The sequence below is a fragment of the Mauremys reevesii genome, linkage group 12 (genome assembly GCF_016161935.1).
Source record: "Mauremys reevesii isolate NIE-2019 linkage group 12, ASM1616193v1, whole genome shotgun sequence".
Classification (NCBI taxonomy): Eukaryota; Metazoa; Chordata; order Testudines; family Geoemydidae; genus Mauremys; species Mauremys reevesii.
Window position 1 is genome coordinate 32,067,743 of NC_052634.1, and position 27,676 is coordinate 32,095,418.

Here is a 27,676-nt window from a genome sequence, read left to right on the forward strand (position 1 = left end):
GACCCACCCTGTCCACCTCTTTCTTTGGTCATCTGTTGTTATTCCTTGAAACATCAAGGATGGAATAAAAAGCTGAGTTTACTCCAGGGTGAGGAAAGAAAGGAGCCACCAACCCTCTGGCAAAGCTCAGTGCCCCAGAGAAACCCTGCCCCCTGCTATCGCAATCACTGATGTACTGGGGATATGACGGGAAAGGGACTGTCTGAATGATCGAGGCAGGAAATGGACAACAAGCTACAGCAAAGTCATTAGCCACAAACACACTCTCCTCGTGCTCCAGCCGGAAGGGAAAGGAGCAGGAATTCTTGCAGTTCAGCCATGGACACACTTACACAAGGGCACAGCAGTGTGTGTGTTGTGGAAGCTGGTTTCAGGAAACAACTGGAATTGATCACTCAGTGAGAACAGAACTAGAGTGCAGTGAGAACCACATATACAGCAAGTAGTTGTGGCTGAGTGGTTAAGGCGATGGACTAGAAATTCATTGGTGTCTCCCTGTGCAGGTTCACATCCTGCCGACTGTGGAGGAAGTTGTGGTTCTTCAGTTTCAATGGAGCTGGGTCTTGTCTCACTCTTGAGTTATGTCTACATGAAAGAGTAATGTGGCTTTAACTAAAGTGTTTTAATTGAACAGCTGTTGCATGTCCAGCCTATGCCCCTGTGTCACCAGAGCACATCCATGCTAGCATCTCTTGGATTTCCACAGAGAGGAGTGCATTGTGGGTAGCTATCCCACTGTGCAGCTGGCTGCAGGGTGCTTTGGGAAGGGTTTGCAATGCCTCACGGGCTGGTACAGCATCACATGATGCAGGTTTCTCTATCTCATTGGTCCATGGGCACCTTACTAGATTGCCAGCTGCTTTTCAACTGCAGTGTGGGGTAGAGACATACGCGGAGAGTTCCATACCCATATGGTGCTCGGGCACCAGCAATATGCAGAACCAGGGACCCAGCTCCAGCAATATGTGGAGCCAGGTGCCCCCCACGCCTCCCCCGAGTGTTCTGCGGCCCCGGGCTCTGCCCCCGCTCCGCTCGTCTTTCCCGGGCCCAGGAGCAGAGAATCACTGATTGTCTCTTCCCTGAGCAGCTCCATGTTGCCTCCCAGCAACTGATGCCTCATGGTGTTAGTGCCCCATGGCCGGGACAGACTGACTGAGCCTGCCCTGCCCCCTGAAACCCTTTTCCGGCAGGACCCTCAAGCAGCACAGGGGGGGGGGCCCTCTGCCCACAGTCACCACTCCTGCCCCATCCCTCACCCCCAGTGAGGCCACAGTGACAGTGTGCTGCTGGGGGGCAGGAAAGGGGGCTCCTCCCCCAGAGCTTGCTGCTGCCTGCAGGGAAAGGGCTGGTGGGAGTCCTCTCTGGCCCCTCTCCCAGAGCAGCCGGCCTGCACCCCAAACTCATCCCCAGCTCTGCCCCACCCCAGAGCCCCCCCACCGCACCCTCAACCCTCTACCCTAGTCCTGAGCCCTCCAGCCCCCAAACACCTTATCCCCAGTCCCAGCCACAGCCCCCATCCCGCTGCACCCTGACCCTCTGCCTGAGCCCTGAGCCCCTCCAGCCCCCCAAACACCTTATCCCCAGTCCCAGCCACAGCCCCCATCCCGCCGCACCCTGACCCTCTGCCTGAGCCCTGAGCCCCTCCAGCCCCCCAAACACCTTATCCCCAGTCCCAGCCAGAGCCCCCATCCCGCCGCACCCTGACCCTCTGCCTGAGCCCTGAGCCCCTCCAGCCCCCCCAACACCTTATCCCCAGTCCCAGCCAGAGCCCTCATCCCGCTGCACCCTGACCCTCTGCCTGAGCCCTGAGCCCCTCCAGCCCCCCAAACACCTTATCCCCAGTCCCAGCCAGAGCCCACAACCCCCACACGCCTACACTCGCCCTGAGCCCCTCCCACACTCCAAACCCCTCATCTGCAGCCACACCCACAGCCTTCACCCCTGCACCCCTTCCCTCTGCACCCCTCCCATCCCCAAACTCCCTCCCAGAGCCTGCATCCTGCATCCCAATCCCCTTCCCCAGCCTAGGGTCTGCACCTCAGACCTCCTCCCTCACCCAAACTCCCACCCAGAGCCTTGGGCAGGTGGGGGGCGGAGTTTGGGCAGGGGCGGGTTCTGGGCACCACCAAAATTTCTACAAACTGCCACCCATGGGTAGAGAGCATGTGTGTGTGTGGGGGGGAGAGACAGTGTGTGCGTTGCGGAAGAGTGAGTGTGTCGCACACTGTCTCTAAGTTCAGACAGCTGCTGGAAGCGACCAGTCCTGAGGCAGGGGACAGCCCCGACATCAGCCCCCTTCTCTCCCTGGCTCAGCTCAGCACAGCACTCTCTGTCTCACACACACACGCACACACACACACACACACACACACACACTGCTGCCTGCTTAGCTCTATGTCAGGGGGGCTGGAACAGGGGGGTTAGAGGGCCATGGCCCCACCACTCTTTACTGGCTGTTAGGACAAATGATGGCGGGGGGGGACGGGTGCAGTCTTGGGGAAGAGGCTTCTCTGGGGGGGGCCTCGGGGGGAGAGGTGGTTTGGTTGGGGGTCCTTAGGGAAGGGGTGTCATGGGAGTGCCACAGTTTGGACAATGGTGCCGCCACCCACTGTAAGGAAGCTTCTGCCGCCCCTGCTCTGTGTTGGCAGAGCGGGAGAGCAGCATCCATGGCTCCCAGGGCTCTGGCAGGGGGGCTTGGGAGGTGATTTAAAGGGCCTGGGGCTCTGTCCGAAGCAGGGAGCCCTGGGCCCTTTAAATCACCAGCCTGGGGAAGCCGGGCCGGGCTGGCACAGCGTACCGGCTCTTGCCGGTACCCCATAACGGAACATGCCGGCTTACTTTCACCTCCAGAAGGTCCTCACATGGATCAATAACTGGTTAGAAGACAAGAAACAAAGGATAGGAATAAATGGTCAGTTTTCAGGATGGAAACAGGTAACTAGTGGTGTCTGTACTGGGACCAGGACTAGTCAACATATTCATAAATGATCTGCTAAACAGTGAGCTGACAAAATTTGCAGATGATCCAAAACTACCGGCTTGCTGCCTAGAACAAACGCTCCTTGAGTGGGGTGATCCACAGGGAGTAGCTCAAACCTCCAAAGTGCCTGGCCAGGGGCAGGACATTAGCCCAGCAAGGGAGGGGTGTGGCAGTGACATCACAAAGGCCTTTTGCAGGACCTCAGACTATTGGTCAAAGGTGGTGGGGAGGTGGTGACCTCACAGAGAGATGCTGACATCAGCCAGGCAGGACAGGGGCGAGGGTCCAGGGAAACCTCAGAGACCCCTGTGGCTTTGCTTCAGCAAGTCTCCTTCTCCAGGTCTCTCTTTGAGGACTGAGAGAGTATTCGGGTTCACGGATGTGAGCGCCAGGAGGAACCTCTTTCGAGTTTTCTCCTTCCCTTTTCCTGATTTTACTAGAAAACAGCCGTCCCTGTTTAGAAGGTAAGAGCCTCCTCGAGGTCTGAAACCTGTTCAGTCTGATCCATCTGGTGACAGTTGAATTCTAGGCATGGAAAACACGAGCTTAAGGAGGCAGAATTTTGTTCCGCACCTGGGATTTTGTCCCTTAGAATCACTGGGGACATTAGGGTTTGTCCTTTTTGTTTCACCTTTTCCTCCATCCATCCCTTCCTCCTTTCTCTTCTTCTCTTGCTCCTTTCACTTGCTCCCCTCCCAACATCAGAGTTGTGTGTGTGTGTGTATGTTGCGGGGGGAGTGCTCGGCAGCTCCCACTCTGGGAGGTCCACCCAAAAATGTGGGGCTGAAATAGTGCTCGGGCAGTGATCCCCACTGGTGACCTGGGCCATCCTTTGCTCTCTCTGGTGATAACCCTCAGCCTCCCGTCCTCAGTCTCTACCCTGATTGGCTGAGCAGGGGGTTATTGACAGGGAGGAGACTCAGGTCCTTGTTGTTCTCTTTGAAGACCAAGGAAATAAGTTATAACCAGTCATATGTTTGATGAATTTTGCTGCTTCTCTGCATTAATGGTCTCTGAGCAGTTCATGATTCTCTCTATCATTGCAGTTCTCCTCAAATACTTGCTGAATAATTACTGTGCACTGTTGTTGGTCTGGAGCTCATCTGAGAGCACTTTATTCAGGTCTGAAATGTCTGAAATTCAAGATCTGATGGTTAGTTTGAAAATCAGGGCTCTTGGGTCCTACTCCCAACTCTGCCACTGGCTGGCTGTGTGACCTAAGACAAGTCAATTCTCCTTTCTCAGCCTTAGCTTCTCCCTCTTTCAAGTAGGGATAATAATGATCCACTCCTACCTACCTAAACACACACACTGTCTCTCCCCACACACAAACAGTCTCCACACTGCATTTGAAAGGCAGCTGGCAATCTAGTGGGATGCCCATGGAACATTACACCATCGGACCAGCTCATGCTGCTGTCTCTGTGCATCGGTGACCCTCACGGGGCTGGCTCATGTAAGGGACTGTAGGCCCCTTACTAAAACTTAGTGGGGTTTTTGGTTGGCTAGTTCCCAGCACCAATAGAAGGGTGAAGGGCCAATGGGAAATCAGGACCCTGAGACTGACAGTCCCCAGGGGCAATGGGGAGAGGCCAAAGCTCCAAGTTAGCCACACTGACAGGCCAGGCAGTGTAATGAGGGAGTCACCAGGCCAGGGGGTCCCATCCTCCGTGCGAGCTGGAACTGCCTGGGCCAGAGTGGGGCAGAGCTAAGGAGAGAGCAGGAGCCCGGAGAAGAGCCGGGGAGCAGAGCTGCACCAGCCAGGGAGAACCAGAGCAGATCTGTGCTGCGAGCCGAGCCGCAGCAGCACGAGCCATAGAAGCTGCCCAGGGCGCAGATCTGTGCTGGGAGAAGAACTGCAGCAAGCGGAGCCAGAGGAGCAGCCCAGGGAGCTGGAGGCAGAGCCGCAGCAGCACTGGGGCTGGAGGTGGGTGCAGTGAGCAGCGTGGGAGAGCGAGGGGGACCCTGGGCAGAAGGCCCAGTGCAAGGAGATGCCACCCATCAAGAGATCTTGCAGGCCAGACTTTTGGGGGTGGGGGGATCATATCCCCTACATGGGGGCTGACACTGGGAACAAGGGCCTGTCACCTAGAGCATGTGGCCACTGCCAGAGCAAGTGTCCAGCCCGTGGTGTCCCTGCAGCACAGCCAGGGCCTGGGGAGGAGGCCTGGGACATGTGAGGGAGAGACTGTGACCTGCCCTGACCCTCCAGAGACGCTGGTTGTGATCTCCCTGCGCCACAGAACAGGGTGACGTGTTTTCCTTTCCCACCTTTCCTTATGTTTTACATTGATTGCTGGGTAATAAATGGTGTTTGCTTGAAGCACATGCAATGAGGAGTGGGTCAGGGAAGTGCCCAGAGTGGAGAGACTGTAGCCCCCGTTCAAGTGATCATGACAAGATTGGGGGTCATCAAACCCCCCAGGATTCCTGGGCCCAGCCTTGTTGGGGTGATGAGGTCTCTGCCACACACCAGAGTAGAAAGAGCCTCCTTGGGGTCAGGCAGCCTCTGGGTAAGGGGGTGGGGACTCAGATCCTTTCTCTGGCCAATTGCACCAGGGTTGTGTATAAACCAGGGAAGTTCCCCACAATAGCCAGACCTGAACCCCCTGTACACTTGTGCTCTGTCCTCATTGCTTCTCTGTCTCTCTTCCCCTCATCTCTGCTGCTCCCCCTCTGGGCTTTGTCAGCACTCAGGACTCTGAATCCTGCAATCTGAGTTCAGATCTCAGTGGGACCTTGTGTTGGTTTGTGATAAAGCCCTGGAGCTCACAGTGCTCAACTTCCCTGTCTCCTGTTGTACAAGAACAAGTCTTTCCCCTCCTGTTGGGTGACTCAGGTCTCTGGGTGGGAGGCTGCAGTGGGTCAGGGCTCTAGAACTGGCTACTGACACCTGAGAGTTGGGATTCTTATGGCTTCACCTGATGCCCACAAGTTTGGCACTTGCTACTGTGCTTTTCCTCTTGCCCACATGGCGCTTGAAGGAAGGAGGGCCAGGGCCAGGCTTCATAGTCAGGGCTAGGCAGGAGAGAGGCAGAGTCCCAGGCTGGAGCCCAGCACCTCTCCTCCTCCGGGCACCTAGAGCAGAGGCGGCTGGTGCTGACAGCTCCAAGGGAAGGCTTAAAAGCTACAGAGCAACTGAGGGTGGGGCAAGAGCAGGACCATGCCTATATGTGGCCTTCAGACAGCCACAAAGACACCTGGCCAGGCTGCTCCCTACCATGCCAAACCCCCACTGAAGGCCACCCACAGACCAGCATGCGGGGCGGCTGCTGATGCTCTGTGGCCAACACCAGAAGATGGTAGGAAAGCAGGGCCAGCCCCCCTGGTGGGGCCTCTTACCGTTCCCACTCAAGATGCTCACTTTGGCAGTGAAGCAGCCCAGTTTCTTTGGCAAGTCAGGAAGGGCAAAGGCGAGACTGGAAGCACCTGGGGCTCATGCCCCAGCCTTTGTGACACCCCCCCCCCAACTCCTTCCCGGGGCTCTAGCTGAAGCCGGAGCATTGGCCTGAGCGGCCAAGAAGAGGTTCCAGACCTGAAGGGAGCAGGACTTTCAGCACAAAGTGAGCACAACCACGAGGGGACTCAAATCCTGAATCATCTAATCCACAGGGAGATGCCTCATCCTTTAGGCCACATGATGAGGGGGGCTAAGCTCTTCTTTGGAAAAGCCGGACACTGTGTTTCTCAGGTCATCTGCTGAGGGGGCCGAGACTCTTTGGGCACAAGAAGTCGAGTTCCCAGCAACACGTGAGACTTAATTCTCTGGAGCCAGGTGCAGGGCTTTGGCAGGGAGGCTCAGGCATGGGGGATTGGTGTGCAGCGGACAGACCGGCTGTCTAGGTGTGGAGATTTAGTCACACTGAGGCACAGGAGGGAAGAGGAGGAGGAATCCTGCTGACAGGCAGTGGCTGTGCAGAAAAAGAGGAGGGGTTCCTGGGACTTTTTTTGCCTCTCTTTTGCCTGCCTGCTCACTCTTGTGGTGAACGGTGAAGATTTTTCCTAACAAGCCCAGGTAGCTCAGTTGGTAGAGCATCAGGCTCTTAATCTGAGGGTCCAGGGTTCAAGCCCCTCTCTGGGTGTTCAGCTTTTAAGTTGCCTTGTGTGCCAGGAGCCAAACTCTGTTCACAGTCACACAGGGATTCCCAGAAGCTGTGGCCATTTCCTGGAAAGGTTCCTTTCCTTAGCAATCAGGAGAGAGGCCGCAGCTGCAGGTGCAGATAGCGCAGTCTCTGGCTGGCAGGAAGCGCTGTGGGGCCAGGTGCTGAGAAAGCCCAGAGGGGGAGCAGCAGAGATGGGGGGAAGGGAGAGAGAGAAGCAATGACAACAGAGCACAAGTGTAAAGGGGGCATCTGGTCTGGCTATTGTGGCAAACTTACCTGGTTTATACCCGACCCTGGTGGAATTGGCCAGGGGAAGGATCTGAGTCCCCACCCCCTTACCCAGAGGCTGCCTGACCTCGAGGACTGTTAGGATACAGATATTCAGGCCTGTCTGCAAAGGCCTGTACTTTAAGAATTTAGGTGTATTTTTATCACTTAGCTAGTTATAAAGGTATAAAAGAAAGAATAAAAAATCACTGTCTGTCTGTGTAATGGCCTTCTCTCACTGTGACAGTCTGAGGCCTGGTTCTTCGGCTAAGCAGCAAAGGCAGCCATAAGGTGGGACGTGTATGGTCACATCCTCACATTCCCAACTAGTCACATTGAAATAAGGTGCTATTGGGCTGTTAGGAATACAATCCTGTCCTGATATTCCATCACCTCCAGAGAAAGGGAAACTTAGTTTGGTAGCATCCTGTCTGGCAAGAACTCACTTATCAATAGACACAGCTGGAAAACCCTTATGTCAGTATAGATGTAGTTGTGAAATCCTCCCTTTTGTATTGTTTTGTATGTTTATTTGCATGGTCTCTGTCTGGATCTGTGATTGTTTCTTTCTGCTGTATAATTAATTTTGTTGGGTGTAAACCAGTGAAGGTGGTGGAATATAACCATGTTACAGTATATTAGGACTGGTTAGTCTAGAGAAGGAGTGAGGGTGCCAGGCGGTGCGGCGGTCGGGGCCGCGTGGTGAGTGCCCCCCTGAAGCCCTGGCTGCCCCCCTTCTCTCTCTCCCGCCTCGCTCCCTCCCCTTCCCCCCACTAGACCGGGCGCGCACTCTGCAGCACAGGGAGTCCCCTGGCTCCGGCCGCCCTGTGGGGTTTTTTGTTTTGTTTTGCCCCTGCTTTGCCGGCCATGCCGTTGTTTCCCCCCACCCGCCCCCCTGCTTTGTTGCTCCATCCCCGCCGTTTTTGTGTTGCCCCCACTTTGCCACTCCAGCCGCACCGTGACCCCCCCGCTTTGCCACTCCAGCCGCGCTGTATCCCCCCCAGCCCCGCTTTGCTGCTCCAGCCTTGATGTTTTTTTCCCCGCTGTTTTGTTGCTCCGGTGGCCCCACCCCCCTTTTTTTGCTTGGGGTGGCAAAAAAGCCAGAGCCGGCCCTGCCCACACCTGACTCCCTGCCATCTCTACCGGGGCCTGACAAGCTTTACTTGCGTTTGGATTCTGCAAAGCAGAGGAGCAGGTGAGGTTTTCCTTGCAAGTTGTGTGTGAGTGAATCTTTGGCCAGGTCTGCACTACAAAGTTGTTTCAGCAGAATTATATTGCTCAGGTGTGTGAAAAACACACAACGCTCCCTCAGTCAGCAACAACTGCAATGCCACGTCTGGTGACAAAACTGCCCTGTTTTGCTGACAAAGTAAAACGACTTCGATGAGAGGTCTAGAGCTTTTTGCAGCAAACTTAAAGTGACAGAGTGTCAGTGTAGACGCTGCTGTTCATTATATCACCATAACTGGCCTCTGCCAGTATCCCACAATGCCCGTCGTGAACTCGCCTGCCCTGCATTCCTGCTACAGAGCCATGGGCCCCTCCCCTTTCATCGCTCTGGGAAGTGCTGACAGCTGAGCCTGCTGCTCTGCTCCAGCAGCCAGGAGCAAATCACTGCCGTGGATGCTGCTCTCTCCCACCCTGCGAACACAGAGCAGGTGGCGAGAGTTTCCTTACAGTGTAGGGGGGCCACTGGAATCCGAACTGTGACATGCCCAGGACATCCCTTCCCTCGAGGAGCCTCTTACCTTCTAAACAGGGACGGCTGTTTTCTAGTAAAATCACTAAAAGGGAAGGAGAAAACTCGAAAGAGGTTCCTCCTGGCACTCACGTACGTGAACCCGAATACTCTCTCAGTCCTCAAAGAGAGACCTGGAGAGGGAGACTTGCTGAAGCAAAGCCACAGGGGTCTCTGAGGTTTCCCTGGCCCCTCGCCCCTGTCCTGCCTGGCTGATGTCAGCATCTCTCTGTGAGGTCACCACCTCCCCACCACCTTTGACCAATAGTCTGAGGTCTTGCAAAAGGCCTTTGTGATGTCACTGCCACACCCCTCCCTTGCTGTGCTAATGTCCTGCCCCTGGCCAGGCACTTTGGAGGTTTGAGCTACTCCCTGTGGATCACCCCACTCAAGGAGCGTTCGTTCTAGGAAGCAAGCCGGCTAGACAGGAAAACATCAGATGCTGCTCCCAATGCTACACTCAGTTTTTCAGAAATTAGTTGATTTTATGGCCAGACGAGACCATTAGAGCATCTAATCTGACCCCCTGCATATCACAGGCCTCCTGTATGACACAAGAGCTACTTTTGAGGCCAACACATTCCAGAAAGGCATGTGGTCTTCATTAAATGACATCAGGAGATGGTGAATCCACCACTTTCCTTGGTAGCTTGTTCCTGTGGTGAATCATCCTCGCTGTTGAATATTTGCATCTTATTTGTAATATGAATTTGTCTCTTTTCACCTTCCAGCCATTGGGTCTTATTATGCTTTTTCTGCTAGATTAAAGAGCCCTTTCATACCCGATCTTTTCTCTCCATTAAGGCCCTTCAACACTTCAATGAAGTCACTTTTTATTCATGAAGGACCCCCCCCCCACCGCCGAATTGCCACCTAAGATCCAGAGCGGAAGAATCTCCGGAGGCCCGGACCCCACGAGAGTTTTCCAGAGCCCCCAGAGTTAGTGAAGGACCCCGCTCCAGGAGCCCCCAAAAACTCTTGTGGGGGCCCCTGCGGGGCCCAGGGCAAATTGCTCCACTTACTCCCCATCTGGGCAGCCCTGATGGGACCTGGAGCTACTGTTATTTCAGGACTCCTGTGAGACCCTCAGCTGGTTGGTTTGCACTCTGCTCTCAGGACTCTCTCTCCTCCTCCCTCTCTGCTGCTTTCCTCTCCTAGACATTGAACCCAGCCCTTGCTGCTGCCAACATCAACTGGCAGAAGGGCCTATAAGTCCCCTGCCTGAGGGGAGGCCAATGCATGTGGTGGGCCATAAGCAATATGATAGTTTCTGTCTTATTCTCTATCCCTTTCTTAATGATTCCCAAGATTCTCTTTGCTTTTTTGCCCGTCGTTGCACACTGAGTGGATGTTTTCAGAGAACTATCCGCAGTGACTCCAAAATCCCTCACTTGAGTGGCAACAGCTATTTTTGGCCTCGTCATTTTATATGTATAGTTGGGATTATGTTTTCCAATGTGCATCACTTTGCATTTATCAACAAATCTGCCATTTTGTTGCCCTTTCACCCAGTTTTGTGAGCTCTTTTTGTAACTCTTCGCAGGCTGCTTTGGACTTAACGTTCCTGAGTAGTTTTGGATCATCTGCAAATTTAGCCACCTCGCTGTTTACCCCTTTTTCCAGATCATTTATGAATATGTTGAATAGCACTTATCCCAGACCCCCTGGGGGGCACCACTATTGACCTCTCTGCATTTTGAAAACTGACCATTTATTCCTACCTTGTAACCAGTTATTTACCCATGAGAGGACCTTCCCTCTCCTCCCATGAGAGTGTAACAGAGCAGAATAGGGCTTCCTTGGGAGGGGGAGTGAATTGAGAATATATCAGGGGGTTGTGCACATTTACTGTCCTGGTGAAAAAGTGTGTCTGATACTCAGGGGCGGCTCTATAAATTATGGCGCCCCAAGCAGGGCGCCGCGCTGCGCCGCCCTTCCCCGGTCCCGCGGCCAGGGCAGAAGTGTCTGCGGCGGGTGTGGTGGTCCCGCAGCTCCGGTGGAGCATCCGCAGGCATGCCTGCGGGAGCTCCCTCCGAGCCGCGGGATCAGCGTACCCGCCGCAGGCATGCCTGCGGGAGCTCAAGCGGAGCCGTGGGAAGAGGGGACCCGCCGCAGTCATGCCTGCAGCAAGTCCGCTCGTCCCGGGCTCCGGTGGACCTCCCGCAGGCATGACTGTGGAAGGTCTGCCAGAGCCAAATGCCGCCCTGCCCCGACAACACCGCCCCACGCGCCTGCTTGGCGCTAGGCTCTGAAGCCGGCCCTGCTGATACTCAGTCTTTGCTGCTCCTGCCGGCTGTGACTGCTGAGGACATTTTCCTTCTCTGCTCCAGGGTCTCTCTTCTGCCAGATTCTCAGCAAGTCAGGCCGCCCTGCAGACTATGGCAGAGCAGTTTGGTAATAGGCTGCAGGACTCACCACGTAAGAATGTAGCTGCTGTAGCACCTTGACTGTCCATGGGCCAAATCCTGCAGCCCTGGCAGCCCAGGAGAACCTCCCACTGATGGTGATGGGAATTGAGCCTTTGTAACTAGCTGCTGGTACCTGCGGTTTCAGCTATGGATTAAACTGGTGGCAAACACAGCTTCAGCCAAAGCAGTGAAGGATGTAAGTGAAAGAGCAAAGCTGGCCCTGGGGAGCTGCTGCAGTCCCATCACCACAGCTGGAAGGGAGAAGAGGAAAAACTCCCTAAAGTGTTGGGAGCAGCCCCGAGAAAAGAAAGTTTGTCAGTGAGATCAGTAGCAATAACTGTGAAATGACGGAGTGCTTCCTCCTCTGTGCCGACATGGCTGAATTGTGTTACTTTACTATGAGATAAAGCTTTAAAATATCCTGCTCTAATTTCAGGATGTGTCTGTAACCATAATTGGTCTCTGTGGGAAGTAGCCTCTAGATAGTGATCTTTGGGAAGAGCTGGCTGAAGAGCCTTCCTACTCACCAGGAGATCCTGGCTTGGCCTGACAGTTTTTCCTTGCTGAACCTGGCTTTTTTTCAGGCTCTTTTCTTTTCTTTTATTTCTTCTCATGAAAAGAAAAGACCTTACTGCACAATCCTTGTAAGTGCTTGTTCAAGACACAGAGACCCTTCCTTGCAGCTAAGTCTTAGAAAGTGTTAAATAGTAAGTATGGAGCTGATGGAAAGGTTACCATGACTCAAAGCTGAGCTGAAGTTGCTGTGACTGAAACACAGAGCACTAATCAGTATCTGATCACAGCAGCTGGTGGGAGAAGCGCATGTTAGAAGCCCTCTGTCAACTCAGCTGTGGCTTTCTGTGCACTGAGCCAGCCTGCTCAAGGTCGGCAAGTCTTGATGGAAATGAGCAACATTTTTACTTTGGAATTTGAAGGTTTAGTCTTGGACCATCAAGTAGAATGGTTGCAAATGTCTTCTTGGGGAAGGCACCATGGCTTAGTAGGCTAAAGCACCTGTCTAGTAAACAGGAGATCCTGGGTTCAACTCCCAGTGGTGCCTTGTTCTATAGCTTTTGTCTCCTCTGCTCACATTTTCCTGTGTCTTCCTAGGAAACAGAAGAGACCTCCCTTGACAATCCAAGTAATTGCTTGTGAAGGAAAAGGCTTCTTTCCAGCAGAGCATTGGAGAGAATCAAATCCTCAGTCTGGTGTTGATGAAAAGGCTATTGGCATTGGCAAGGAGGTTGCTCCGGCTGCAATTTGCTGTGACAGGAGAGCCTGTGTCATGCACCCATGCGATTCGCTGGGGATATCTGTGCACAGAGCCCCTTCTAGAGGGTTCTCTGCAGGGCTTGCAGGAAATGGAGAATGACTGTCCTTTCACCTTTCATGTTATTGTTGATGAAAAATGGAGCACTTCGGGGAGAAGTCCCAGAGCGTGGCACCATGGCAGAGCTTGCCAAGAGAGCTGCTGGATAAAGAGCAGATTCAGGATCCAGCATCCAGTGCTGCCTTGCTGAATGTGCCTCCTCTTGTCCCCTTTTGGTCAATCTTTTTTGTTAATGGAGAAGCCCGACTCTGGGTAGCCATACAAATGCTTGCAAAAGAAACGGGGCTTTTGGCTGACAACTGTCAAAAGGAGGCTTTGGATAAACATGGAAACAAGGTCAAGGTCACTGTAACTCATCTTGCATGTGCAGCTGTTGAAGCTACAAGGCAGAGCACTAAGCACAGTATTACCACGGCTGGTCACAGCAGGATCTCTGTGTGGTGGGATCCGTGGGGTACAATCCCAAACTGTGGAACTGCTCTGTCCTCTTCTCTCTCCAGCCTGGGCTGTGTCTTACAATGCTGCACTAGTGACAAGCAGCAAAACCCCCTCCATGTGCTGTGATCACTCAGCCAACAACATGCAGCAATGCACCCAACTAAGTGGTATGAATGCTCTATAAGCCACTCCTCAATTATACATAGAGAGATACCAGCATATCTCCCCAGCCCTCAGCCTTGCACCTCAGAAATGTACCATCTTACACTGCTCAAAACCTCTTGAAAAGTGCAAGCTCATTAATTAATTCACCGCTTCCTCAAAAAGAAAGTGAACATGCACCAGCCTTTTTAATCTGAGCAGCTTTCCCAAGCACTTTGGACAATTTCACAAGTAAGTTTAAAACATTAAAATAAGTTTATTAACTACAGAAAGATAGATTGGAAGTGATTATAAGTGTTAGGCAGAGAGGTCAAAGTTGGTTACGTAAATGAAAATAGAATCTTAGTGTGACATTCTAGACCTTTGGGGGAGCGGCTGTAACCCCCATATTCCTCATTTTCATATAATTGTGATCTTACATATAGAGCATGACTTGTAAGGTATCAGGGGAAAGGATATGATCTGCTGAAAGTCATTTATCTACCCATAGATGTATACCATTCATGCATATGAAGTTATAAGAATTGTGTAGTATGGTTGTCACTATGCTGTAAGCAGTGATGAGCTGCCAAAATATTAACAACCGGTTCCCTCCTTCTCAGCTCCTGATGGGGTCGTGCCCCCCCGGGAGGTCATGCACCATCCAACCCCATGTTTTGACACCCCCAGGACCCCTGACCCATCCCCCTTTCCCTGTCCCCTGACTGCCCTTTGCAGCCCCATCCAACCCCTCCTCTCATTCTTGATGGCCCCCCGGGACCCCTGCCACATCCAACCACCCCTTCTCTCTGTCCCTGAGTGCCCCCAGCACCTCATCCAACCACTGCTCCTTCCTGATTGCCCCCCGGGATCCTTGCCCCCATTCAATCCCCCTGTTCCCTGCCCTCTGACCACCCTGACCCCTAGCCACCCTTCCACAACCAACCAAATACCCCCTCCCTGCTCCCTGCCCCCTTACCACACTGCCTGGGGCCGGGACCGGGTCCACTCCGCCGGGACCTCAACCGGCCCTGCGGGGCCCGACTCCCCGGGCCGGGCCGGCACCGGGGCCGGAGCCGCGAGGCCCAACTCCCCGGGCCGGGCCCGAGCTGGGGGTGCTTGGCTGGGACCGGGCTGGGGCACTTGGCCAGGGCCAGAGGGAGCCATTCCACCCCCGCGTCCAGCTTACCTGCCTGCTGCTTTTTTCTGGCTTCCCGTGAACATTTGATTCACGGGAAGCAGAGGAGAAGGAGGGCGGAGCACTCAGGGGAGAAGGAGAGGTGAGCTGGGGCCGGGCAGACAGCTGCATGAGGCTTTGTTAAATTTAAAAGCTTTTTAGAGCCGGTTGTCCTGGAACCACCAATTCTAAAAAGGCTTCTAAACTTAACAACCGGTTCTTGTGAATGGGTGTGAACTGGCTGGAGCTCACCACTGGCTGTAAGTTGGGGGAATCAGCCATCACCTGCATGAAGCCACACATGGAGAATTGCTCAACCTTGCTTGGAAAGACACATGGTGCTGGGCCCCCCATCCAAATGAAGTCTTCAGTGTCACAGTGACCCAAGGTGTGTGCACAGAATGGGGATGGTGTATGTGTGGGTGGGTGGGTGGATGGATGGATGAATTGATTTCTGCATGTGTTTGTGTGGTTTTCTGCAAGGGTTTTTTGTGTGTGGGAGGGTGTTATTACAGCTCTGGGGGTTGGTCTCATATTGGTCCTGGAAAGGTCCATTCTCATGGGTAGCTGTACAGTGGCAGTGAGTTCCACAGGCCTCGGCACATGCTGAGTGGGGCAGGAGGTCCTTGTGTTGGGAGCAGTGGGAGTGAACTGTGTGCGGTCGTGTCTCTGAGCACAATTGCAAATATTCTGGTGTGTGTGTGTGATTGTGAGTGTGGCTGGGGGTGTGATTGTTTCTCTCTTTGGGGGTTGGGCTAGCATGCCCCTCTGGGTGTGTTGTGTGTTCTTGGGACTGAGAGTCCCTTTGTGCGTCAATGTGTGTGTGTGTGTGTGTCACTTGCTGCAGGATACAAAATCCTGCAAACCGCCACCACACACACACACACACACACACACACACAGAGCAGGGCTCAGCCACACCAGCAGGGGGCAGCAGGGACACACACGTCTCTCCTGGGCCAGCTTGGACAATTTCCCATCACGACCCGGCCCAGTGCTGGTTCCCCCATACGGGGGTGGGCAGTGACTGGGCGGAGTGGGGGGCAGATGTGCTGGATTCAGAAGGAAGCACTTTGGGAAAATCAGTCAAGGCCCTTAGCAGAGCTGAGACACCGACCCAGTGACCCCTGCACCACCCTGGGAGGGGAGTGGGATCGAGTGGTCAGAGCTGGAGGGGGCTGGGCACCAGGACCCCTGGGTTCTACCCCTGGTCCTGGGAGTGGAGGGGGTCTAGAGCAGGGGGACTGGGAGCCAGGACTCCTGGGTTCCATAGGGGAGACTGTTTTTTCCTGGGCTCCCCTCCCTAGAGATCCCAGCCCAGCCCCCTAGTGGAGAGTGAGTGGGAGCGGGGCAAGTTGCTCTCCCACTTCAGAAACATGATTCAACCCCCACCCCCCACCATGGGCTGTGACATCATGGACCTCCTCCTCCCCAAGGCAGACAGTAGAAGCCCCGCCCCACCAGAGAAGGAAGAAGGTCTAGCTGCACCCACAACAATCCCACTCATGTTGCAAAAAAAAAAAAAAACCCACATCCCCACAAGCCCCTGCTAGGACAGGATCTGCTGCTCCCACTGCTTTCCTTATCACCAGGAGCTGCTCCCCGCCAGGCCCCACACCCCATTCACACGCCTTTGGTCACTATGTAGCTCAGTAGCAATCACTGCCCCGAAGTGACTCTGGTGCAGGCACCCACAGCACGAACTCCCCACACCGGATTCTGTCCACACGCAGAGAATTCTCTCCGCCGGGCTCCTTCGGTTCCTCTCGCTGCTCTCCGTCCTGCCGCCAGACACTGCTCATCTGCATAACCCCGCCCATGGACACGTGACACCTTCTGTCGTTTTGGTCTCCAGTGAATGAGTCGCCTGCAGAGAGTGATCACGTCACCGCACGTCACAGCCGCTGGGCGGGGATTGTCTGTGAGCCCCGCGCTGGGGGCGGGGCTTCAGGGAGAGACCCAGCCCCATAGACAGCCTGGGGCAGGGAGCTATTGGGGGAAGGGATGAGGGGATGGGGGGAGAAGGGGGGAGGGAGAGACACACCCCCATAGACCTGCAGGGGCAGGGAGATATTGGGGTCAGGAGGGGAGAAGGGGGGTTGGCAGAGACCCAGCCTGGGGTGCCGGAGAAATGGGGTGGGGTGGAGGGAGACATGTGGGGTGGGGGTGAGGTGTGTGAAATGTTGGTCCAGGGAAACTGAGTCACTCCCAGGACATCGTGTGCAGGGGGGAGCACAGGGGCAGGGAGAGAGCCCCAGCCCCACGGAGCCCCAGAGGGATATTGGCGGCAGGGGAGGGGATGAAGGGAGGAGAGACCCAGCCCCATAGACCCCTAGAGGCAGCGGGATATGGGGGGGTAGGAGAGGGGATGGCAGAAGAAAGGCCCATCTCCATAGACCCCCCCAGAGGCAGGAAATGAGGGGAGAAGGGGGGAGGGAGGGATCCAGCCCTATAGACCTGTAGGGGCAGGGAGATATTGGGGGCAGGAGGGGAGAAGGGGGGTGGGCAGAGACCCAGTCCAGGGTGCAGGGAAATGGGCTGGTTTGGAAGGAGCTGGGGAGGAGAAGAGACACAGGGCAGGACACACGTTGGGACAGGGAAACTGACTCACTCCGAATATATGCGGAGCAGGGCAGGGCGGAGGCAGATCATGCTGGTCCCAGGGTAATTTCGGGGGGTTCTGATTCCCCACTCAGCTGGGGGGCTCCCCTCTGGGCTGAGGAGCCCTGGGGTGGGGCGGGTGCAGGGTCTGTGTGTGTGTGTCAGGCTGGGGGAGCTGCCTGGGCAGAGGGGCTGGAACTGGGGGGCTGCAGCAGCCCCTGGCTTGACGTGGTTTCCATCACACCCAGGGGTTACAGTTGGTTGGGTGGCTCAGCACCCCCCCCCCACTATACAGATTGTTCTGGCACCACTGGCCTAGGGTCACCGTCTAGTGCTCAGGGCCTGCCTGGCTCTCCTAGAGCAGGGCGAGCGCCCAGCTCTCCTGGGGCAGGGCTGGCGAGAGCTCTGGACAGATACTAACAGCGCAGGGGAGCCTGGATGAATATTAGTTGGACAGAGAAGCCTGGGGCAGGTTATCAGAGAGCAGAAATGAATCCTGAACACAGCGCTGGAGCTGCAGTGCTCAGCGCGTGGGCCTGGGTCTCCTGCACAGTCTCCCTGCACCTCCTCATGGCATAACAAGTTCCCTGCAGAGAAGCAGAGGTGCGGGACCGAGGGGTGCGGCGGGGGCTGCAGCACCCCCATGTCTCACTGTGAAAAGCTCCAGGTGCTGTGGGAACAAAGCCAGCATTATTGTGTGATTCCAGAGAACCCCGGAGCTGTGCTGCCCCTGTGCAGTGTGAGCGGGAATTGCACGTTTTCACATTGCTTGTGAACACACCTGGGTACAGTTCACAGGCTTTCAGCACCCCTGACAGGCTGATTACAACACCTGCAGCCAATCAAGGCAGAGCTAATCAGGATAAAAAGGAGCTCATTCCAGTTTGTGGTGTGCGTGTGAGGAGCTGGGAGCAAGAGAGGGTGAGGGTGAGGGTGACGGTGAGGGTGAGGGTGTAGCTGCTGGAGGACTGAGGAGTACAAGCGTTATCAGACACCAGGAGGAAGGTCCTGTGGTGAGGATAAAGAAGGTGTTTGGAGGAGGCCATGGGGAAGTAGCCCAGGGAGCTGTAGCTGTCATGCAGCTGTTACAGGAGGCACTATAGACAGCTGCGATCCACAGGGCCCTGGGCTGGAACCCGGAGTAGAGGACGGGCCCGGGTTCCCCCAAACCTCCCAACTCCTGATCAGACACAGGAGGAGTTGACCCAGACTGTGGGTTCCACCAGAGGGGAAGATCACTGAGGTGAGCAAATCTGCCAAAAAGCTCAGGACCCACCAAGGTAAAGGAGGAACTTTGTCGCAGCCTCTAATTACAGCATTTTTAAACGATCTGCATGCTGCTTGCAGGCTCCTAACACTTGCCACAGCAGCTCCTTTTAACTTCCATTCAACCATCTGTACTTATGCCGATAGGTTGACTTTAGGTCTTTAACTTTGATTGGTAGCTGAGAAGATGGTAAACTGGACAGAAACCTCTTCATTTCCTTGTTATTTCCTGACTTCTTTATTCATCGCCTTTTCCTTATTTCCCAGCAGATTGACTAGATCTGGGTGCTAGCAGGGGGACCTGACAGGCTCCTTATTTTCTGATTTCTTTCGGAAGCATTGAACTTGCCAGGGCACAGTCAGAACCTGGATGCTCATGTAAATGTAACACCTCAGGCTCAGCTTTAGTTCTGTTTCTCAGCTCTTTTGGAAAATCGATCTTTAGGCTGACATGTAGCATCCTTGCATTAGGAGATGGCTAATTAATAAGACCATAAACTTTGGCAATCAAATGGAACCTGAAGTCCATAGAAGACCCCGAAAGGCCCTTGGGGAGTGAAGTGCAATTTGAGGAAGACTTCCCTGCACAGCTTCTCTCTCAATTCTCTTTTTCCTGTATTGAGCACAAAAGTCGGGAATCAGCTCAGGGTAGGGTTATACCATATGTGTGCAGTGGTTAGACAAGAAACTGGACTGGTATGGAGCAAAACTATCTTATGTGTGCCTGATGACTGTACGTTTGAGAAGGAGCAGAAAAGAGCATTGGGGCTGCGGTATAGCGCTTGCATAGGCTTTCTTTGGCCTGTTTTGCTGTAAGAGTTAACAGTGAGAGATTGTTAGTCACATGTCAGTGGGTGGGTTTATGCAAATTAGGCGTGTACAGGGAAACCAGCAAGAGGAAGGAGGCTGAAAGACTTCTCTGTCTTTGAACAGAATTGTGTGTTAAGGGCTCTTGCTTTGAATTCTTCCAGTGGAGTCATTTCGGGGAAGAGATCATCACTTCGAGTTACCTAGTTATCAAGTGTCGTGAATGGTGTTTGGTGCGTGTCTGGGAGCTCCTCGTGCTGAAGTAGAAAGCAGTGGGGGAAGAGTGGATGCCTAGCATCCGATTCTCCCAGCATTGCTTCTGCGCTCCTTGGCATCAAAAAGCGTAGTGTCTGTTTCTGGCTAAGAAGAGAAACATTATCTAAAGTTGTATCTGATAGGTCCTTTATTTGAGGACTGTATATTAAATTGTTTTTTGAAACAAGGGGATGGAATAAGAGCTTGCTTTATCCGCCCCATGCATTGACCTGGTATTGCAGTGTTTCCAGGACCAGCGCCTCTCCTTCTGGGGAGAATTGTTTGGTTAAAAAGGTAAAAAAAGTTTCACTCTAAAAATGCTGACTTGAGAAGATTTTTCTGAAAGTAGCTGAAAAATCAGGTATTTTTAGCACTTTGGTTTTTTTATGACAACATATTGTTAAAAATTTTTGGGGGTATTTTCTGAGTTTACACATGTGAGTTTGTCTTGCTGGAGGATTGTTTTAAAAGCTGGGTTTCTTCTGTTTGTTATGACTCTTTTCAACAATATGAGGGATGAATGCTTTTTGGACTGAGGGTCTGTTTGGGAGATGGTTGGTTGGGGGGGTTTGTGTGGGGCGGGGACACACAGATTGGCAATATTCGAGGTCACATGTATATCAATAACTGGATGAGTTACACAGACTTCTCCCCACCCAGCCTACGTTCCATGTATCTTGACTGAGCCTGCCGCCCACCATCCCAGAGCAGAAGCCTGAAGCCTGAGCCCCACCGCACGTGGGGAGGAGGGGAACTCCCGCTGGTTGCCGGCTCCTGCCGTGTTTATGACTCCGGAAGGGGGTAGGGACCAGCCCCTGCAGGCAGCCCGGGGGAAGAGCTGCTGCTTTGCTGCCCCCGACTCCCCCTCAGTTACAGCCCAGGAGGCTGTGGCCACAATAAAAGCCCCTGGTGGCCACACTTGAGAAATGCTGGAGCCTCACAGTAAACAAATCCCAGCAGGTTTGTCACACCCTGTCCCCCACCCTGGGGATTTCCTGCCCTCTCCCACCCAGACCAACCTCCCTGGAAGTTCCCACCCCCTATGTATTTACTGCCCTTTCTCCCCGCCAAGGGAACCCGCCAGCAACTCCCTGATCATCCCTCCCTCAACTGGCTCCACCGCAGCCATTTCCCTTCCCCGGCCCCTGGGAGGACGGAATGAGCTGGAGCAAAACATGGATGTTGTGCTGCAGCCTGTTAGGGCAAAAAGGGCAACTGGGAACATGTCAGAACAGGAAATAATTTCCCAGCACAATTCCCCCCAGGCTCTTTCCCTGCACACGGATATTCCAGCTTGTCCTGCATGGGACAGAAACATTCAAATCTAGGGCTGTCAATTAATCACAGTTAATTTACACAATTAACTTTAGAAAAATCATAATTAATCTCAGTTTTAATCACACCGTTAATAGAATACCAATTGAAATTTATTATATTTTGTTTTTCTACATATTCAAATATATTTATTTCAATTACAACATAGAATACGAAGTGTACAGTGCTCACTATATATAGTTTTATTGCAAATATTTACACTGTAAAATATAAAGTACTGCAGTGCAATCTCTTTATCATTAAAGTGCAACTTGCATATGTAGATTTTGTTGTTGTTGTTGCAGAAGTGCACTCAAAAAGAAAACAATGTAAAACTTTAGAGTCCAGTCAGTCCTACTTCTTGTTCAGCCAATCGCTAAGACAAACAAGTTTGTTTACATTTACTAGAATAATGCTGCCCGTGTCTTATATACGTCACCTAAAAGTGAGAACAGGCTCTCTCATGGCACTTTTGTAGCCAGTGTTGAAAGATATTAACGTGCCAGATATGCTAACATCCATATGCCTTCATACTTCAACCACCATTCCAGAGGACATGCTTCCATGCTGATAACGCTCGTTAAAAAAATAATGCGTTAATTTGTGACTGAAGACCTTGATGAAGAACTGTATGTCTCCTGCTCCATGGTTTTATCTGCATTCTGCCGTATATTTCGTTTTATGGCAGTCTTGGGTGATGACCCAGCACATGTTGTTCACTTTAAGAACACTTTCACTGCAAATTTGACAAAACGCAAAGAAGGTACAATGTGAGATTTCTAGAGATAGCTACAGCGCTCAACCCAAAGTTTAAGAATCTGAAGCGCCTTCCAAAATCCAAGAGGGACGAGGTGTGAAACATGTTGTCAGAAGTCCTTAAAGAGCAACATGCTGATGCAGACACTACAGAACCTGAACCACTAGACAGGAAAATCAATCTTCGGTGGGTGGTGTCAAAGTTAGACTCAGGACTCACAGTTTGTCAGACCACTCTGTTTTATTAGCACAGCGCTCTGCTAATGACACCCAGATAATGTGAGCACCATGCAAGACACAAACTATCTTATTTATACAGGTAAAAGGGTGAGAACTTAACAAGATAACAAAGGAAGCAGAATCAGATAAGTTTACCTGGGCTAGGCATGCATATCTTATTTCCTTACTAACTATCACCCATCTTCTGTTAATGTTTTGCCATTAGCACCATTGTTTATGCCTAATGTTTCTTTTCCTGGCACCTGTATTTCAACATTTCTTATTTCTGCTTAAAGGTACATACAACATTTCTTTAATCCATTCTTATTTTTACAATATAATTCATTCTACTTTCACAATCCCTCCTTTTGGTCAAGCTCACGCCATGACCAAAATTTTACTGGGTTCCACATATTAACCGTTCTTTATCTTTGTTCATCAGCAATATTCAAAATTATCATATTAGCACTCTGTTCTGGGGCAGTCACCTGAGTGGCATGCCTTACGCAATTTTGGGTACAACAGGAGACTAACTGAAAACATACAAAAATTATTAGGATTCCAAACAGGATAGTCAGGGCTCCCTGAAACAACCAGTTTCCTATGCCAGAGAAATTGAACAGGTTACTTAGCCACTTCCATAAAGAACTCGGCTCTTCATGGGGAAGATATGCGATTTTGTTCTAAGTGGCTAGCGTGATCTATTACCTCATTGGTATCATCAGGTATAAACACACAACATTGTTTTCCAATGAGAGCACAGGTCCCTCCTTTGGCCGCCAGCACTATGCACAATGCCTGACGGTTTTGGAGGCCACCTGTCGGATTGCCCCTGTTTCTTTGGCCAGGGCTCTTAAACTTTCTCCAGTTTTATTTGCCATTATTTTAACTACTTCTTTTAACCTCAGGAGCCTTTTTTTTTTTTTTTTTTTGCCTGGTGTATTACTCCCCCAAGTGGGATAAAGGAACTGCCAATAGTTTCTTCCCAGGTGTCATTACTGTTCCATATTGTGTTAAACGGACAAGGTCCTCCAGTGAGGTCTGGGGAATTGAGTGGGATAGCCAGGACAGGAACATCAGTTTGAGAGTGGGCTGGGATGTGGCTGCAGACCCAGCATTTAGAAATATTAAGGGTCTGAGCTATCCACACTTGCTGCTGGATAAAAGAATTGTCATTGTGGACTCCCCAGACCTTCAGACACCAACAGCCGAGGAACAGGCACCACATGTTGGAGGCAGGGCCCTTCTGGTTCTGACAACCTCAAATGAGTGAACTGTAGTAACAGTTTTATGTCAACCAGGCAGCAGGCGCTAGGCTCACTACTGATTTTTCTTGGGCCTTGATTTAGGTAGTCGTCTGCTTCTGGCAACCCTTACGAACGTAGAGTGTAAGGTATTGCAGGCTGTTCCTCTACGTCATCTTCTGGAGTCAAAATTGACTCTGCGTGGTCCTGAGGTGATGATTGGTTCGCTGGGGGTGGTGCATTCTTACACGGCAAAGCATGTATTCATGCTGCGGATGCCAGACAGTTTAACAGCCGTCTGGGTAGTAAGCAGTGCCTGATGATTCTTCCATACTCTAAGTCTTTTTGCTTCTTTCCTTGACTCTGGCTATAACAATGGCCTTCACACCTTATCTTTTCCTGATGCATTCATTCCTCATTCACACAAACAGATTGAGAATACAAACAGTAGTATTTTATATTGAGCAAAAAGGCATTGCAAATTAAACCTTGCTAAGTTTTACAATTAACCAAGACAATTTACATTGAGACCCAGGCCTTCAATGTTTCTCTAATTTACTTAACATAGACACAATAGAGAATCCTGTCTCTTACTACCTAAATCTTAAAACAAAGAGTTAGAGAGGGCCCAATTTGTAATGCATATGGGAAAACAGAATCTTATAGTCCCAGAGGGTCATTTCTTTCTGCTATTCAAAAAGGATGGCTAGCAGGATGAAATCAAATTATACATTATAAAGTCCAGCTCCTACATATCCCCCTTTTGACACTAAGATTATCAATCGCCAGTGTCACTTCTTATGTAGTAAAATACTGGGAGGTGATTTGGGCCTGTGGCTCTAGCTTTGCATACATTTGTTTTATGCACCAGCATATTTTAAACATTTCAATTAAACACATACAATTTAAAACCAAAAACAATTAGGGGTAGTAACATTAGTATGCCAGTAGTTGTGGAAGACCATCCAGATAATATGAATGGTTCTGTTTCCCACATTGTTTTGTTTGTTTGTTTTTAGGAACTATGTTACCTTTTTACCTTTTTAAACAGATAATTGGTAACTGTTTGCCATTTAATGCCAAGACTGATAGAGAACTCAGCTAAATCAGTGCTTACAGTAAGCTGAGACTTTTTGGTTGTGGCAAATAGTAAGTGTGATTATTGGTAAACACAGTACTTACATTACATGTACATTTGTCTACTGGTGGGTTGCTAACACTTTTATCCTTTTAAAACACTTCTTTCCAAGAATTAACACACACATTGCCCGTTATACAATACTTTGGCCTAATTATTAATTGTGTTAGGTAAAAAGCAAGTCCTTATTCACCTCTCCAGCACCCGAGTTTGTGCGGAGTTGGTATGGGGCTCACAAATCTGTCAGAGACCAGACAATTCGTTGATCAACGGGCTCACACCATCCTTAGCTTACAGAAAAGCTTCGGAGTAAGTGTGGCAAGTTTATTAGGGGTGAGCATCAATATTTATACACAGAAGTAAACAAAGTGATTAACAGATCATAATGGTCATGCATAATCAATCAAGATTCTACAGGATAAAACAGGTTAAAATGTAAATTGGAGAAGACATAAGAGGAGATGGCTACTTATGGCTACTTATTGGGAGGGGAAGGGTCATGAGTAGTTCGCAGGTCAAAACTTTTGATTAAAAGTTTCAGACAGAGACATGTAGTCTGAGTTAAGTTTCAGTTCATAAAGAGTTCAGACTCAACATTCCTCCATTTGTAGCTATTGGGATAACTATTTACCAACAGCTACACCCCATTTTAAGGAGCCAAGGGCCGCTTGGCAATTTCAGCCTGGGCCAACTCGAAGAGAGTAAGGCCTTTGGCTGAAGTAGAAAAAGAATAAACTGACCCACATGAGTTTATGAGGGAGGGAACACACTGAATACAGCAACACAGTATTATAAGGATTACTATGGCCCCAACAATACCCACCAAGAGTTTTTTAACCCACCCAAATCCAGGCAGCCAATTCCATAAGGCTCCCCACCAATCATAAGGTGGCTGGCCAGAGGAGTAGTTCTTAGCCATTTCCCTTAGATGTTTGGTACGTTGAAAAGTGTCAGGGTAGGTGTCGTTTACAAAAACACAGCATTCTTCATTTATGAGGGCGCAAGTCCCTCCTTGGGCTGCTAACATTATGTCTAAAGTCATTCGGTTTTGCAAAGCTAACTGGCGCAGCTGGGACATTTTCCCAAATCCAGGTGCTCCCTCCAGGAACACTGCAGTCTGGGTTGTTAAAAGAACCTGGTGGGGTCCAGTAAACCTCGGCTGGAGGGCGTCGCCACGAACGAACTTTTTGGCCCAGACAAGTCCCCTGGTTGGAACGGGTGGATCTGTTCTTCTAGTGGCACGGTCTGGGAAAACTGCAAGGCTTTCCAAAGGGTACGGAGGCGAGCCTGTAGGGAGAGAAACTGGCACGCGGTCATATGATCCCCTCCCAATAGTGAAACATCAGCACGTGGTAGCGCCCCGCCTTTGAAAGGGGGGTGTCCATAGAGCAGTTCAAAGGGGGATAATCCCAATACACGGGTTGGGTGAGTACGAAGGTGAAACAGGACCAAGGGAAGTACCTGAGGCCACTTTAACCCTGTTTCCTGACAGTATTTAGCCAATGTAAGCTTAAGCTCCCTATTCATACGCTCAACTTTCCCGCTAGACTGGGGGTGGTAGGGTGTATGAAAGGAGTGTGAAATGCCCAGTCCTTGTTCTAAACAGCCAAGGACATTACCAGTAAAGTGGGGTCCGCGATCTGAATCAAGTATGAGAGGGATGCCAAAACGGGATACAATGTCTCTAAGGAGGATCTTCGCCACTGTGGCAGCAGTACAATTAGCAGTAGGAAAAGCTTCGACCCATGAAGTCAGAGGGCAAACCAAAACAAGGAGGTGCTTTTTTCCAAAAGCCTTTGGCATATTTGCAAAGTCAATTTGAAGATGTTGAAATGGAGCAGCAGGCGGAGGTCTTTTACCCTTAATTTTGTTAAGAGGCGGAGCAGGTTTATTACGCTGACATGTGCTGCATGCTTTCACTATTGACAGGCAGTAGGGTTGAATGCCTGGAGCATACCAAAAGTGAGCGATGGTGTCCACAAGGGCGTGCGTGCCATAGTGACCCCCCTTATCATGGTGCCAGCGAACTGTCACAGGGTATGTGGAGCGAGGGAGGCAGGCTCGGCCATCCGGCATAAGCCAGGTCCCTTTGACCAGAGTGGCTCCGAGGCTCTCCCACGACTGTAGTTCAGCAGTGGGTACTGGTACGGGGTAAAAGCATACTTGCTATCAGTAAAAATGGTAACGGTCTTACCAGCGGCCAACTGGCAAGCTCGGGCCAGGGCGTAGAGTTCGGCGGCTTGGGCTCCCCAGTTGCCTGGCAGTGAGGCGGCCTCTTGAATGTCCCATTCAGAGGTGACTGCATAACCGGTGAAACGCTTGCCATCAACATAGAAGGAGCTTCCGTCCGAGAAGAGGATGCAATCAGGGTTGTCCAGTGGCACGTCAAACAGGTTGTTCCTTATCTGTAAGATGCTATGAACTACTTCCACACAGTCGTGCTGTTCCTGGAGGACTGGCAGGTCAGGAAGCAAGGTAGCTGGATTAAGGGGCCCACACCTTTCAAAAATTAGGTTAGTGTCTTCTAGGAGTTCGGCCTCTAGCTGCTGCTGACGATGGGACGAAAAGACTTGGGTCGTGCCCCTACGCAGAAGGGCTGACAAGGCATGAGAGGTCCAGACCGTGGTAAAATGACCCAGGGTCAGGCTTTTTGCCTTTGTGATCATCAGGGCAGCTGCTGCCAGAGTCCGGGTGCAGGATGGGGTTCCCTGAGCGACAGGGTCGATCTGCTGGGAGTAAAAAGCAAGCGGGAAATGGTGGGGCCCGCTCAGCTGGGTAAGGACGCCACTAGCAATTCCGCCCCTCTTGTGGACAAAAAGGTGAAAGGGTTTGCTGTAATTGGGGGGGGCGGAGAGACATGGAGGAGGCCACACTGTCCTTGAGTAACTGAAAGGCTTGGATCGTGTCTGGGGACCACTGCAAAGGGTCAGGAGCAAGGTTAGCAGTGAGTCGGTGGAGCGGTTTGCTCAACTCCCCGCAGGATGGCAACCAAGGGCGACAGAAGCCAATTAATCCTAAGAAACCTCGAAGTTGTTTCTTGGTGTTTGGCAGAGGGCAGTTTTGGATAGTCTTTATGCGGACTGGGTCCATTTGTCTCCCCTCTGGGGTTAACAGGAAGCCCAGATATCGAACCTTCTGTGAGACCCACTGAATCTTGTTAGGGTCTACCTTGTGGCCTCTGGTGTGTAGGTATAATAAAAGTGCCTTACCATCGATGCGGAGGGCGGCTTCTTTGCGGTTACCTAGTAGGATGTCATCTACGTATAGGACTAACGTGGATCCCTGCGGACTGGTGAAGCCTTCCAAGTCGTGGCGGAGGCATTGGCTGAAAATCGTGGGGCTGTCTCTGTAGCCTTGAGGAAGTCGTTGCCAGACATAACTTTGTCCCTCCCAGGTGAAACCAAAGAGATATTGAGAGTCTGGGTGCACAGGAATGCTGAAAAAGGCTGATTTTAAGTCAATAACAGTGAACCACTCAGCATCCCAGGGGATTT

General features: G+C 51.6%; 2 non-coding genes and 2 pseudogenes across 2 annotated transcripts; all 4 read left to right on the forward strand.

The window, feature by feature from the left end:
- The window catches only part of LOC120375680, a 1,085,709-nt pseudogene that overhangs the window by 269,014 nt on the left and 789,019 nt on the right, over positions 1 to 27,676 (forward strand).
- Positions 6,990 to 7,062, forward strand: TRNAK-CUU. The gene has a single exon. It is a non-coding gene; the product is annotated as a tRNA-Lys (tRNA).
- TRNAT-AGU lies at positions 12,483 to 12,556 on the forward strand. The gene has a single exon. It is a non-coding gene; the product is annotated as a tRNA-Thr (tRNA).
- On the forward strand, positions 19,569 to 19,778 carry LOC120376492 (annotated as a pseudogene).